At 51.5% G+C, this 11,279-nt stretch overlaps 2 pseudogenes; both read left to right on the top strand.

Annotated features, from left to right (window-relative positions):
* LOC102863080 overlaps positions 1–1,434 on the top strand; it is a 28,813-nt pseudogene extending 27,379 nt beyond the window's left edge.
* Positions 1,435–6,537: 5,103 nt separating this feature from the next.
* The window catches only part of LOC102862666, a 77,907-nt pseudogene continuing 73,165 nt past the window's right edge, over positions 6,538–11,279 (top strand).

The raw sequence follows: 11,279 nt of genomic DNA, 5'->3' as shown, positions 1-11,279 counted from the left end.
CCTGTGCTCATGGCACTACCCTCATCCCTCAGGACGGGGGGGCCTGTGCTCACGGCACTGACTGTCATCCCTCAGGACACGGGGGCCTGTGCTCACGGCACTACCCTCATCCCTCAGGACGGGGGGGCCTGTGCTCACGGCACTGACCCTCACCGCTCAGTACCCAGGATAGGCCCTCACCCACGAGGCCTGCATGGGGGCTCTGGCTTAGGGTATGGGTGTGAGATGGCCTAAAGGTGGGGACTTCTAGAGCTCCCCTGTATGGACACAGCACACACTTGGGAGAAGCTCACTGCTGGGGCCTGAGCCTGCCCAGGAGGGCTCAGAGTGTCAGCAGGCTGGCCTAGGTTGTGATGGGTGAGCGCTGTGGGGCCCAGAATCCCCAGGTTGTGATAAGCCAGCTTTGTAACCCCAGGCAGTCACTGCCGTGTCTGGGAGGTCTGTAGATACACTCGTCTGTTTATGACGTGACTGTAGGGTTTGCGCTGTCAGCAGGGAATGACACTTTCTGACTTGAAGGTAAGCTAACGCTGGGTTCCTGGCATTTCACCGTCACATGTCCATCCTTGGTTAAGGATCTTTGTGCCAGAAGGATATTGATCTACATCCAGTATTTTGCAGTGCCCTTTTGGGTTCTGGTGAAAGGGTGATACTGGCCTCAGAGTAAGTGATGAAGTGCTCCTGCCCGCCTCCCCAGGGAGAAAGCACTGCTCCCCACATCTTCGTTCTACTCCCTTACAGACATGGGTACACATGTTCTTAGCTTTGGCATCGTTTTGGACAATCTGTCTTTCAAAGAATGTGTCTGCTTCATCCAAGTCAATGAGTTTCTTGACTGAAGCGGCTCCTGCTCCCGTACGCTGCCCACTGGGACTGCAGGCTCTGTGGGGACGTCCCTTGCCCCTCCAGTCTGCGTTCTTCCTCTTGCTCCTGCTGACGGGTTTCAGGTACAGGTGGGGCCGACAGGCAGGGACCAGGGCAGGACTGGCTAGTGGGATGGCCAGTGACATGAGCTGACTGGATCGCTGAAGGCCTGGAGATAATGGTCATGTCGACAGTCACTGTCCTCTGGCTGGCTCCCAGGGGATACAGCCAGAGCCTGGGAGGGCCAGTGCCCAGGTGAGTGAAAGGCGAGACAGTGGGTACAGGGTGCTGTGCCTGACCTCTGATCTTCCAAGTGGTTAGAGGGCCTCCTTGCAGTCTGTCAGCACCGTCCCTGCAGGGAGGATCTGGTCCCCCAGCCCTCAGGTTCCACGTCAGTCATGGTGCTGTCCTTGCAGGAGGATGCTGGCCCCGTATGCTTTGCCCTCGGAGCTGCTGCTGGTGGAAGAGATCCCCAGGAACCCCATGGGGAAGGTCAACAAGAAAGAGCTGCTGCATCAGTTCTACCCACAAGAGACCACCGGGCAGGGCAAGTGGATGCCTCCACCTTAAGGAGCACATACCTCACGCTGAGAGCCTCCAGCGCCAACTGCCCCAGCACTCCTCTGTTCCAAGTGCACCCTGGAAACTGAGCCCCCAGCACACCCATGTGGTGCCATGCAGCCCCCAGCCTTGAATTTGATGTTACCTGCCAGAAAGGAATGGTGAGCCCTGGGTCAGGAATGGGCCAGGCGGCGCGGGTGCCTGTGCCGGGCAGACACTGACCAGTCATCTCCACTAGTGGAAGACGCTAACTAGGTAGAGACTAGATGTCCTGCAGGAACCAGACTCACCCAGGACAGGGCTTTAGGCCCAGATGGGCCCACAGTGCCCGAGCAGCAATTCCCCAGAGATGAATAAAGAGCCTGGAGAAGGGAGTACCTGTCCCTGCTGCTGCCCAGGGGAGGAGAACAGTGCAAGTGTGGATGTGTGCATACCCCACTGATAGCAGAGAGGGCGTAGTGGATGTATGAGGTCACATCTCCCTGACAGAGGGGGCAGGGCGGACCTGTGGGGTCACACCCCACTGACAGCAGAGGGGCGGGTACAGGTGTACACATGTGTTTCCACACCCTGCTCTTGCCTGTGTCTCCACAACCTTCCCAAAGGACTCCTTTGCTTCCATCTGGGACGACTGCGTTCCAGGGTGATTGCCTCCTCTACCCACCCACCACACCCGGCACCAATGCCCCAAGTCCCCACAGTCCAGCCCCCAGGATGGACGCACTTTGAGTTCCAAGTGACCAGAGGACCGGTGAGCCCACGTCATGATTGGTTCCTGACTGCTCCCACTTCTGAGCGCCAGCACCTCTCACCTCATCTGGAAGCCTCTGTCCCTGGCCAGGTCTGGAGAAGGTACTTTGAGTGGTTGAGGGACTCTGGCCGCCCGGCCAGCTTGTGTGATGACCAGGTCTATGTGTAGAGAGGACTGGAGCTAAGGGAGACTGAAGGGCAGGGCGGAAGAGACTGGAGACCCTGCTCCATTGCCCGCCTACAGCCTGCGAACCTCCAAGAACTCAAGTCCTAGGTGGAGTCCCACCCAGTCTCCCTGGCCTCCTGCACTCCACTCTCCCATTCGATTCCCTGGGGTCTCAGGGTGAGACCAGGCCAGCCTGTAGGGAGGGTCTAGGAGGGCGGCGAAGATGCCAGGAAGTGCCCTGTCAGCACCTCGCCTCTGGGACCTACCCTGCTGAGCCCCGAGTTGGTGATATGTCTGGAAAGAAGTACAGGGAAGCGCTGGGCCTGAGATCAGGCACCTGGGTCATTCATTACCTGTCCTTGCCAGGTCTTGAGGTTCTCCCCAGCCCAGGAATGCAGAGCTTATAAGCCTCTGTCATGAGGGACTCGCACTACCTCCACTGGGCAAAGGCACTTGTCCCACCTCCATCCTCGGGGCAGCAGCACCCACACACCTCTCAGTGTTGGACAGAGGTGGCCACCATCCCTCCCTGTGGCCCTCAGCCACCAGGACCCTCTGCTCCACGCCTGTGTGTCCACACGCCCACATGTGCAAATCTTGGGCACATAGGACTGTGTGTACATGTTAGGGTCACAGTGAGGGGAGCACAGAGGTCCGTGGGGCTGCAGGGTCTAGTTCCTTTGTGCTGGGTACTCTAAGAAACTGAGCTGTCCACCCCACTGGTAGTCTGCTCACATCCATTGGATTACTCTGTGGTAGCTCTGAGCCATTAAGTCATGAGGCCGCTGGTTCCAGCCTGCCACGCCGTCCCCACGCTCCCCTGTGAGTACCCTGAGAACAGGGTCCCCCCAGCTGCATCTCTGCCCTTGGCGCCTTCTCACTGCTGCCCTCCCCCACACAAGCACATGTCCAGGCACGCGCGTCATTACATGTGCCCACTCGTAGGTAGCTACAGGGTTTAAGTGACACTGTCATGGCTCAGAAGTCCCCACCACACATCCGCTGCCCCAGAGCACCTTCCAAGGGGTTGGGGTCTCCAGGGACACTGGACCTTGCAGGCAGATCAGCCTTGTGCAGGCTCTGTAATAGCTTCAAGTCCAGAGCAGACAGGCTGCCCCACAGTCCTCCCACCAGAGTTCCACTCCAGTCAGCCTGCTTTTCTAAGATGGGAGCTTGCTCAGGCCTTCCTCTGAGGTGACCACAGCCAGGGATTCACTGTCCTGCCATCAGTGACACCTAAACGCTACTTTTGGGCTCTGTGTCCTGATCCCAGTTGTCCCTTAACACCTAGGCATCAGGGACCGTGTGCTCCCCTCTCCCAGGACCTCCCCCTCCTTGTGCTCCCAGCACCCCTCTCCCATCACTTCCCCCTGCTTGTGCTCTGAGCACCCCTCATGTGCTCTCCTCTCCCAACACTTACCCCTTTGTGTGCAACTCCAGCGCTCACCTCTGCATGCTCCCCATTTCTACTACTCGCCCCTCCCAGGCAATTGTCTTTAAGGGAACCTTAAGGACATCTTCGTTCAGGAGTGAGGGGGGTCTGACTTGACTCAACTGCTATCTGGTGACATGCAGATGTCTAATTTTGATGTATTTATATGCACGGATATCTCTCTATGGTTTGTCATTTTGGTGTCTTGTCTGAAAGATGGTTTCTTTCTTTTTTTTTTTCTTTCTTTATTTTTGCTGACTTTCAATAGATCGCAGCGAGGTAGCTGCTCTGCTACGAACGAAACCCCGACCCAGAAGCAGGTCGTCTAGAATGGTTTAGCACCAGGCTCCCCACGAACGTGCGGTGCGTGACGGGCGAGGGGGCGGCCGCCTTTCTGGCCGCTCCCCATGTTCCCGGGACGGAGGGCGCTCCGCACCGAAAAGATGTTTTCTTACTCCAAGGTCTGAGATCTTTTTTTCTAAAGAGTCCCAGAGCTCTCTGAGTGTGGGGTGAAGTGAACCCTGGTTCACACTTGATGAGATGGTCCACCTCTCCCCGTTGAACACCTGTGGCTTCAGACTGGCTGAGACATGGGCCTCTTTCCCCACTCTCCTGGTTTGCTAGACTTGCCCTACCCCATCTGACTTCCTGGAGCCCTCTGCCTCTGTGGCCTTTGCCCTATCCCTCTGCTACCCAGCATGTCACATTCCCCTTGGGGCAGGCAGGGGACAGCAGAGTTTAGGGCCCTGACAGAGAAACAGCCAGAATTGGTGGCTGCAGGGGCCACTCACCCCAGGCCCTTCCCCAACACTGGGACTGGGGTGAGCCCCCGGCGTCCTGTGAGGCTGAGCAGTTGTTAGGGTGTTGTGCACTTGACACTGAGAGATTGGGACACCATGCAGAGGGGAGGAGGCGAGGGGCTGGGATGGGGCTACCACAGGCTATGGCACCAAGCAGGGGAGTCCAGCAGACTGTTGTTGCCTTGTCCAGACCATGGACCATAGAAGGCACTCCTTCCAGATTCCCTTTTTATATGCCAACCCCTTTTACAAGCACCCTGCTTGGTGATACCAGCTCCCTGTGTGCACCTGGACACCATGAGGGTCCTGAATGTGGCCGTGGAGAGTGCTCATGGAGAGGCTCCAAGCTGAGCCTGTGGAGGTGGACATTATTTGGATCTGAGCAACCCTCCTCCTCACAGAATTGGCATGCTTATTCTGCTGGCCCTCAGGGGGCTCGAGACCCTTTTCAGTGGCTGGTCCACTGAACTGACCAAGAGCAATGTCGCCTGGACCAGGAGCTGGAAAGAGAGAAGGGATGCCCCTTCTCAGCTGTCCCTGGAGTCACACTGCTCCCTGGTGGTGGCCTTGGGCCACAGCCGAGTCAACCTGTGGAAGGGTTCTCTGCCAAGCATGCTGGCTTGGCCTCAGCCACCCTGCACAGCATGCCCAGTTGGAGCTTCGAGTACCCAAGGGACATGGCCTTGGCTGGACCAGGCTTGGGCCACACAGGAAATAAGGGCATACAGGGCTTGATGCTCCCTGACTCTGCTGGCAGGGGCTGACAGTGCTGCTGGGCTGGGCCTCAGGGTAGTCCTAGATGGACGCTGGGACAGCTCTAGACCTCCCAGGGGTCTCTGCTCAATGATGCTGTAAGTAGAGGACTGAGAACTGACCCCCCCAAGTCAGACTAGGAGGGTCTTAGGGGGCCGGGGCAACAAATAACCACTAGCCTAGCGACTGTCCTTGATGGAGCCGGAGCATAGCCGAAGCACAGCCATCTTGGGAGAACAGTCTGCACACAGATGTTCTCTGGGCACCTATCCTAAGGACCGGTCTAAGGATAGTGTGGGAAGATAGTGTGGGTTTTGCACACAGACAAGGGACTTGGGTTCTGCAAACTAGCTCAAGAAAAGTAACTTCCTGATAGATGAATATTCGTTTGTTCTCAGCACTTGCACGGCAGTCGCAGTTATGTTAATTATAACAAGTTATAATCAGAAGTAAATTGTGTACAATATGTTATTCATTTTTTTCTTGCTTATTTGTCAAAAGCCTGTTGTCTTAACTCCTGGGAACTCAGATCTCAGTCTGTTCGGGCCCTGTAAGATAAATCTTAATATTTCTACTTGTACCCAGCCCATTTGGGCTCTGTGGTGTAGCCCTTAAAGTTTCTTTTTTTTTATTTGCTATAATTTTTTAAATTTATTATTAATTTCCATCAAAATCTACAGAGACTTTGGATTTCCATTCATTCATTGTTGCACTTTTAAAGTTTCTTCTGCCCTGTAAATTATCTCTGTTTATAAAGGTATAAATGAAGAGACAACCAGCTCTTCTTGACTGCACAGTCCTGTCTTGCCTGTATGTTGTTTGTCTCTTGTCTCTCGTGTCTTTATTAATTTCTTCCAGGAATAATTTCCCCCAGAGAAACAGAATAAACGGTCCCCAACAGTCCTCTTATTTGCTGGCCACTTACATCTCTGCGTGTGTTTTAAGACCTTCAAAGATTTTATAAAATAATAGAGAAGAATGGAATACTTGGAGGACACCCTAGAATACCAAAAGGTCTCTGACCACCAGGTGAGCCCTGCGGTCCTGGGCGGCACTGCGCCACGGCCACCAGAGGGCGGCAGTAACCGGGCTGTGGGTGGCAAGTCCACCCACACGGAGAGGGTCAGCGAGACCCACGTGTCCACCCGCACGGAGAGGGGCGGCGAGACCCGCGTGTCCACCGCACCGCGAGGGGCTGCGTGTCCACCCGCATGGAGAGGGGCAGCGAGACCCGCGTGTCCACCTGCACGGAGAGGGTCGGCGAGTCCACCCACACAGAGAGGTGAGCAGCGAGACCCTCAAGTCCAGACTCCGAGCGTGTGCCCACTGGGGGGGGGGCGTGGGCAGCGAGACCCACAAGTCCAGACCCCAAGTGCGTGCCGTTCACTTCCATTTGCACAGAGGGGCTGCAGTGAGACCCTCCAGGCCAGACCCCAAGCACATGCTGTCCACTTGCACAGAGGGACGGCAGTAAGACCCTCGAGTCCGGACCCCGAGCATATGCCCACACAGGGGAGGCCGAGACCCACAAGTCCACCTGTACGGAGGGGAAGAGCAGACCCGCAAGTCCAGACCCTCAAGACGTGCCATCCACCCACATGGGGGGCGTGAGCAGCGAGACTGCTGGTTACACACGTTTTCAAAGGTGGGTGGGTGGGTGGTAGGTGCTGTGGAGTTGGCTGCTGTTCCTGGCAAGAGTCTGAGGTCTGAAAGCCCTGCCAGGGCTGTCTGTAGGGCTGTGCTGGTGGTATCCCTGGTGGTTTGAAGCCACCAGCAGTTTATAGGAGAAGGATGGGCAGCCTCTTCCCTTGTGATTAACTGCCTCCAAAAACCCCCTGGAGTGTCAGCTATGAGTTGGTTCTAACTTGATGGCAATGAAGGTGTCCACATCACCTTTTAGGACAAACGTCTGTGGACATCAGGTGAGATACCGCCCACAGCCAGCTACTGGAAGGGAAGGCCTGACAGCACACAGGCTGGCCAGGAGCCAAGGGCCCTTGGCCAGCTTGGGGGTGGGAAGGTCAGTCTTACACAAGGAACAGGACTTTGAAGTCTCTCTGTTGAGACTGGGCCCACTGGCCAATCTGCTGTTGGCCTCCTAAGATCAGCTATGGAAAAACCAGGGGCACTAGTCTTCCACAACAGATCTGCCTTGTGAGGAGGACGTTGTAGGTCCCTCCTTTAAACACTCTGACTCCTGTGTCTGGGAGATGGCGATGTTCATCTCACATACCTTGGACATGCTAGGAGAGGCTACTCCTTGGAGGAGGACGTCATGCTTGGGAAGATGGAAAGTCAGCAAAGCAGGACTGACACTGACTGCAGCAGAGGGCTCGAGTGGGTCAGAGGATGAGGATGGTGCAGGACAGGGCTCACATCTGTTGTTAACAGGTTTCTATGAGTCATACTCGATTCAGTTATGCATAACAGCAGCCAACTTTTGCAGTCTGAAATCCATCAAACATGCAATCAAGAGGCACTGATAATAAGTGACTGGAGTGCAAAACTTATGAACAGAAAAGGACTGGTAGTTAGAAAATCTGGCCTTGGTGATAGAAATGAGGTTAGAGATTGAATGATAGACACAGTGTCGTACAACCAACAATTTATTCATGGAAAATATATTTTTAAAATATGTAAATGGTGGCTTCACACATGGACCTCACCTGCTGGACTATGCAGGCATGACATGGAGGACATCTGTGGGAAGAGTCAGTGGAGAAATTCACCATCAGTAGTCATAACAAGGCCAGGGGCTGACTGTTCAGTTACACGTGAACTCAAGTTCACACTGAAAGTAAAGAAAAATAAGTGCACAAAACAAAATACAATCTTTAGTCTATGCTAATTGAATTTAAAAACTATCTGAAGAATACATTTGAGGCACTGAACAATATAATGACTGAAAATATGAGTGGGTGGAAAGAACCAAGGATGTCATCCATGAAGAAAGCAAAAGATGATTACCCAGCCAGGTGAAAAAGAAAAGGCAGCAATGGCTGTGAGAGCGAACTCTGAAGCCTGCACCAGAACCCCAAGAGGCCACACCACTGAGGGGGTGCTGAGTAACAGGATGAGCGGATGATTGCAAAAGGCAGCTCAAAAGACAAGGAGGATCATGAAATGTGAAAAGAGCTGCAATCAGAAACCCTGAAGAGGAGAGCTTGCTCAGCATTTCTCCAGCACAAAGAACTGAAGAACAAAGTCAAGCCTGAGTTTCCACACTGAAGGAAGAACATGATGACCTGTGTTTTACTGATATTCAAGTACGTGAATCATAACATTGTGAAAAAATGAGAATTTGGGAATGCTTAATTGTGCTCATGTGGAACCTACAACTAACACAAGAGTCAGCCATTCAAACAGAATAAGTAGAGACCGCAGATTTTAAAATCAGGAAGGATGCATGTCAAGACTGAGTGTTTTCACCACATGTGCAGAGCAAATAATCTGAGAAATTGGACTATAGGAAAAACTTGGCATCAGGACTGGAAGAAAATTCATCAACAAGCTATAATTTGCAGATGCCATCACCTTACATACGGAGGGTAAAAAGGACTTGAAGCACTTACTGATAAATATCAAACATTGCAGCCTTCAGTATAGATTGCTATTGTTGTTATGTGACATTGAGTCGACTGCCAAACATATCGACCCTGTCCTGAGCCAATCTCCCTGCCTCTGACACACCTACCCCTATTATCCCAGTTAATTGTCAATCCGTCTCATCTGGGGTCTTTCTTTCCTACACTACCCATCAACCCTTCCAAGCATGATGTCCTTCTCCAGGGTACCTCCTGGCAACACACCCAAAGTATGTGAGACAGAGCTTCACAATCCTTGCCTCCAAGGAGTAACTTGGTTTCACCTTTTCCAGGACAGACTTGTTTTCTTGGGAATCCATGGTATGTTCAGTGCTCTTCTCTAGCACCACAACTCAAAGGGATTCTTTTTCCATCACCCTTAGTCACTGTCCAGCTCTCTGATGCGTAGCAGACCATGGCCTCATTGCTCTTTTCACTCTGGAAAGACACTGACAGATTTTAGCAATGCAGTCCATCTTCTGAGGTCCTGACCACCAGTGCTAAGAATGTTGATTGTGCATCTGAGCAAGCTGAAATTATTAACAATTTCAATCTCCTCTCCATCTATCATGATGCTGCCAATCAGCCCCGTGGTGAAAATCTTTGTCTTCTTGATGTTGGAAGATTACGGTCCTTGACCATCTGCAGCATATGCTTCAGGTCCTCTTCAGTTTCAGCGAGCAAGGTTGTGTCATCTTCATAACATAGGTTGTTGACGATCTTTCCTCCAGTCCTGATGCCACATTCCTCCTCATAAAGCCCAGCCTCCTGAATGATCTGTTCTGCTTATAGATTGAAAAGGTGTGGAGAAAGGACACAGCCCTGGTTCACGCCTTTCCTGATTTTGAAGCATGTAGTGTTTCCTTGCTCTGTTCTGATGACTGATTCATGGTCCAAGTATAGGTTTTGTATAAGCACAATCAAATGTTCTAGGATTCCCTCAAGGTTAGCCACAATTTTTTGTGATCCATGCAATCAAATGTCTTTGCACAGTTAATGAAACACAGATACACATCCTTCTACTCTGCTTTCAGCCAAGATCCATCTACTACTGGCTATAATGTCCCTAGTACCATGGCTTCTTCTAAACCCAGCTTGCACTTCTGACAGTTTTCTGTCAATGTACTGTTGCAGTCATTTTTTTATATTCTTCTGCAGCCTTTTGCTTGTGTGTGATGTTAGTGATATTATTCAATAGTTTCCACATTCTCTTAGATCACCTTTTATTGAAATGGGTATGAATATGGATCTCTTCCAGTCAGAGAGCCAAGTAGTTGTTCTCCAGATTTCTTGGTACAACCTGGTGAGCATATCCAGGGCTGCATTTGTTTGTTAAAATATGTTAATTGGTATTCCATCAATTCCTGGGGCTTCCCCCACCACTCCTCCAGAACAGCTTGAACTTCCTCCTTCATCTCCATTGCCTCTTGGTCATATGTTATTTCATTAAATTCTTCTGTATCAACCAATTCTTTTTGGTACAGAGACTCTGTGTACTCCCTCCATGTTCTTCCCCCCCCTTTGTGTGTACTGTCTAATCTGATCCGACTGGAACAGGAGGAGATTGCCCCTCCTTCTCCAGCGGAGCATCTGGTGGATTCGAACTGTGCACCTTCAGGCCACCAAAGCTCCCTACTCCATCTTCCTTTGATGCTTCTTTTTTTTTTTATTTTTTTTTTTCCTTTGATGCTTCTTGAATCATTCAGTATTCTGCCCTTGGCATCCTAAAGTGTTGTTACTCGAAGCTTGAAATTGTTCCTCTTCCTTCAGCTTAAGAAATGCCAAGCAAATTTGTCTCTTTTGATTTTCTCACTCCAGCTCTTTGTAGATTTCATTGTAATACTTTGCTTTGTCTTCCCAAGCTGCTCTTTGACACCATCTGTTCAGATCCTTGACTTCCTGATTTCTTCCCTTTGCTTTGGCTTCACAGCACTCTAGTACAATATTAAGTGTCTCTTTTTTTATATTTTTATTTTATTATTTTTTGTGGGTGTACTGTCAAATCAGATCTGACAGGTACAGGAGGAAATTGTCCCTCCTTTTCCGGCAGAGCATCTGGTGGATTCAAACCGTGTACCTTTGGGATTGCAGTGCAGCTTCTTGCCACTAGGCCATCAGAGCTCCCCTAAGTGTCTCTTTTGACATCCATCTTGGTCTTTTCTTCCTCCTCTGTCTTTGTGATGACCTTTTGCACTCTTCTGGATGATAATAGTCTTGATATCTTCCCACAGCTCACCTGGTCTTCGTTCATTAGTCTTCAAGGCCTCAAACCTGATCTTTTATTATTAATTTTTATTTTTATTATTATTTGTGTGTGTGTACTGTCAAATCGGATCTGACTGGTACAGGAGGAGATTGTCCCTCCTTCT

The sequence above is a fragment of the Elephantulus edwardii genome, unplaced genomic scaffold (genome assembly GCF_000299155.1).
Source record: "Elephantulus edwardii isolate Elephantulus edwardi_28Jun2011 unplaced genomic scaffold, EleEdw1.0 scaffold00350, whole genome shotgun sequence".
NCBI classification, from domain to species: Eukaryota; Metazoa; Chordata; class Mammalia; order Macroscelidea; family Macroscelididae; genus Elephantulus; species Elephantulus edwardii.
The sequence above is the reverse complement of the archived record's forward strand: the minus strand, read 5'-3'. Positions and strand labels throughout refer to the sequence as shown.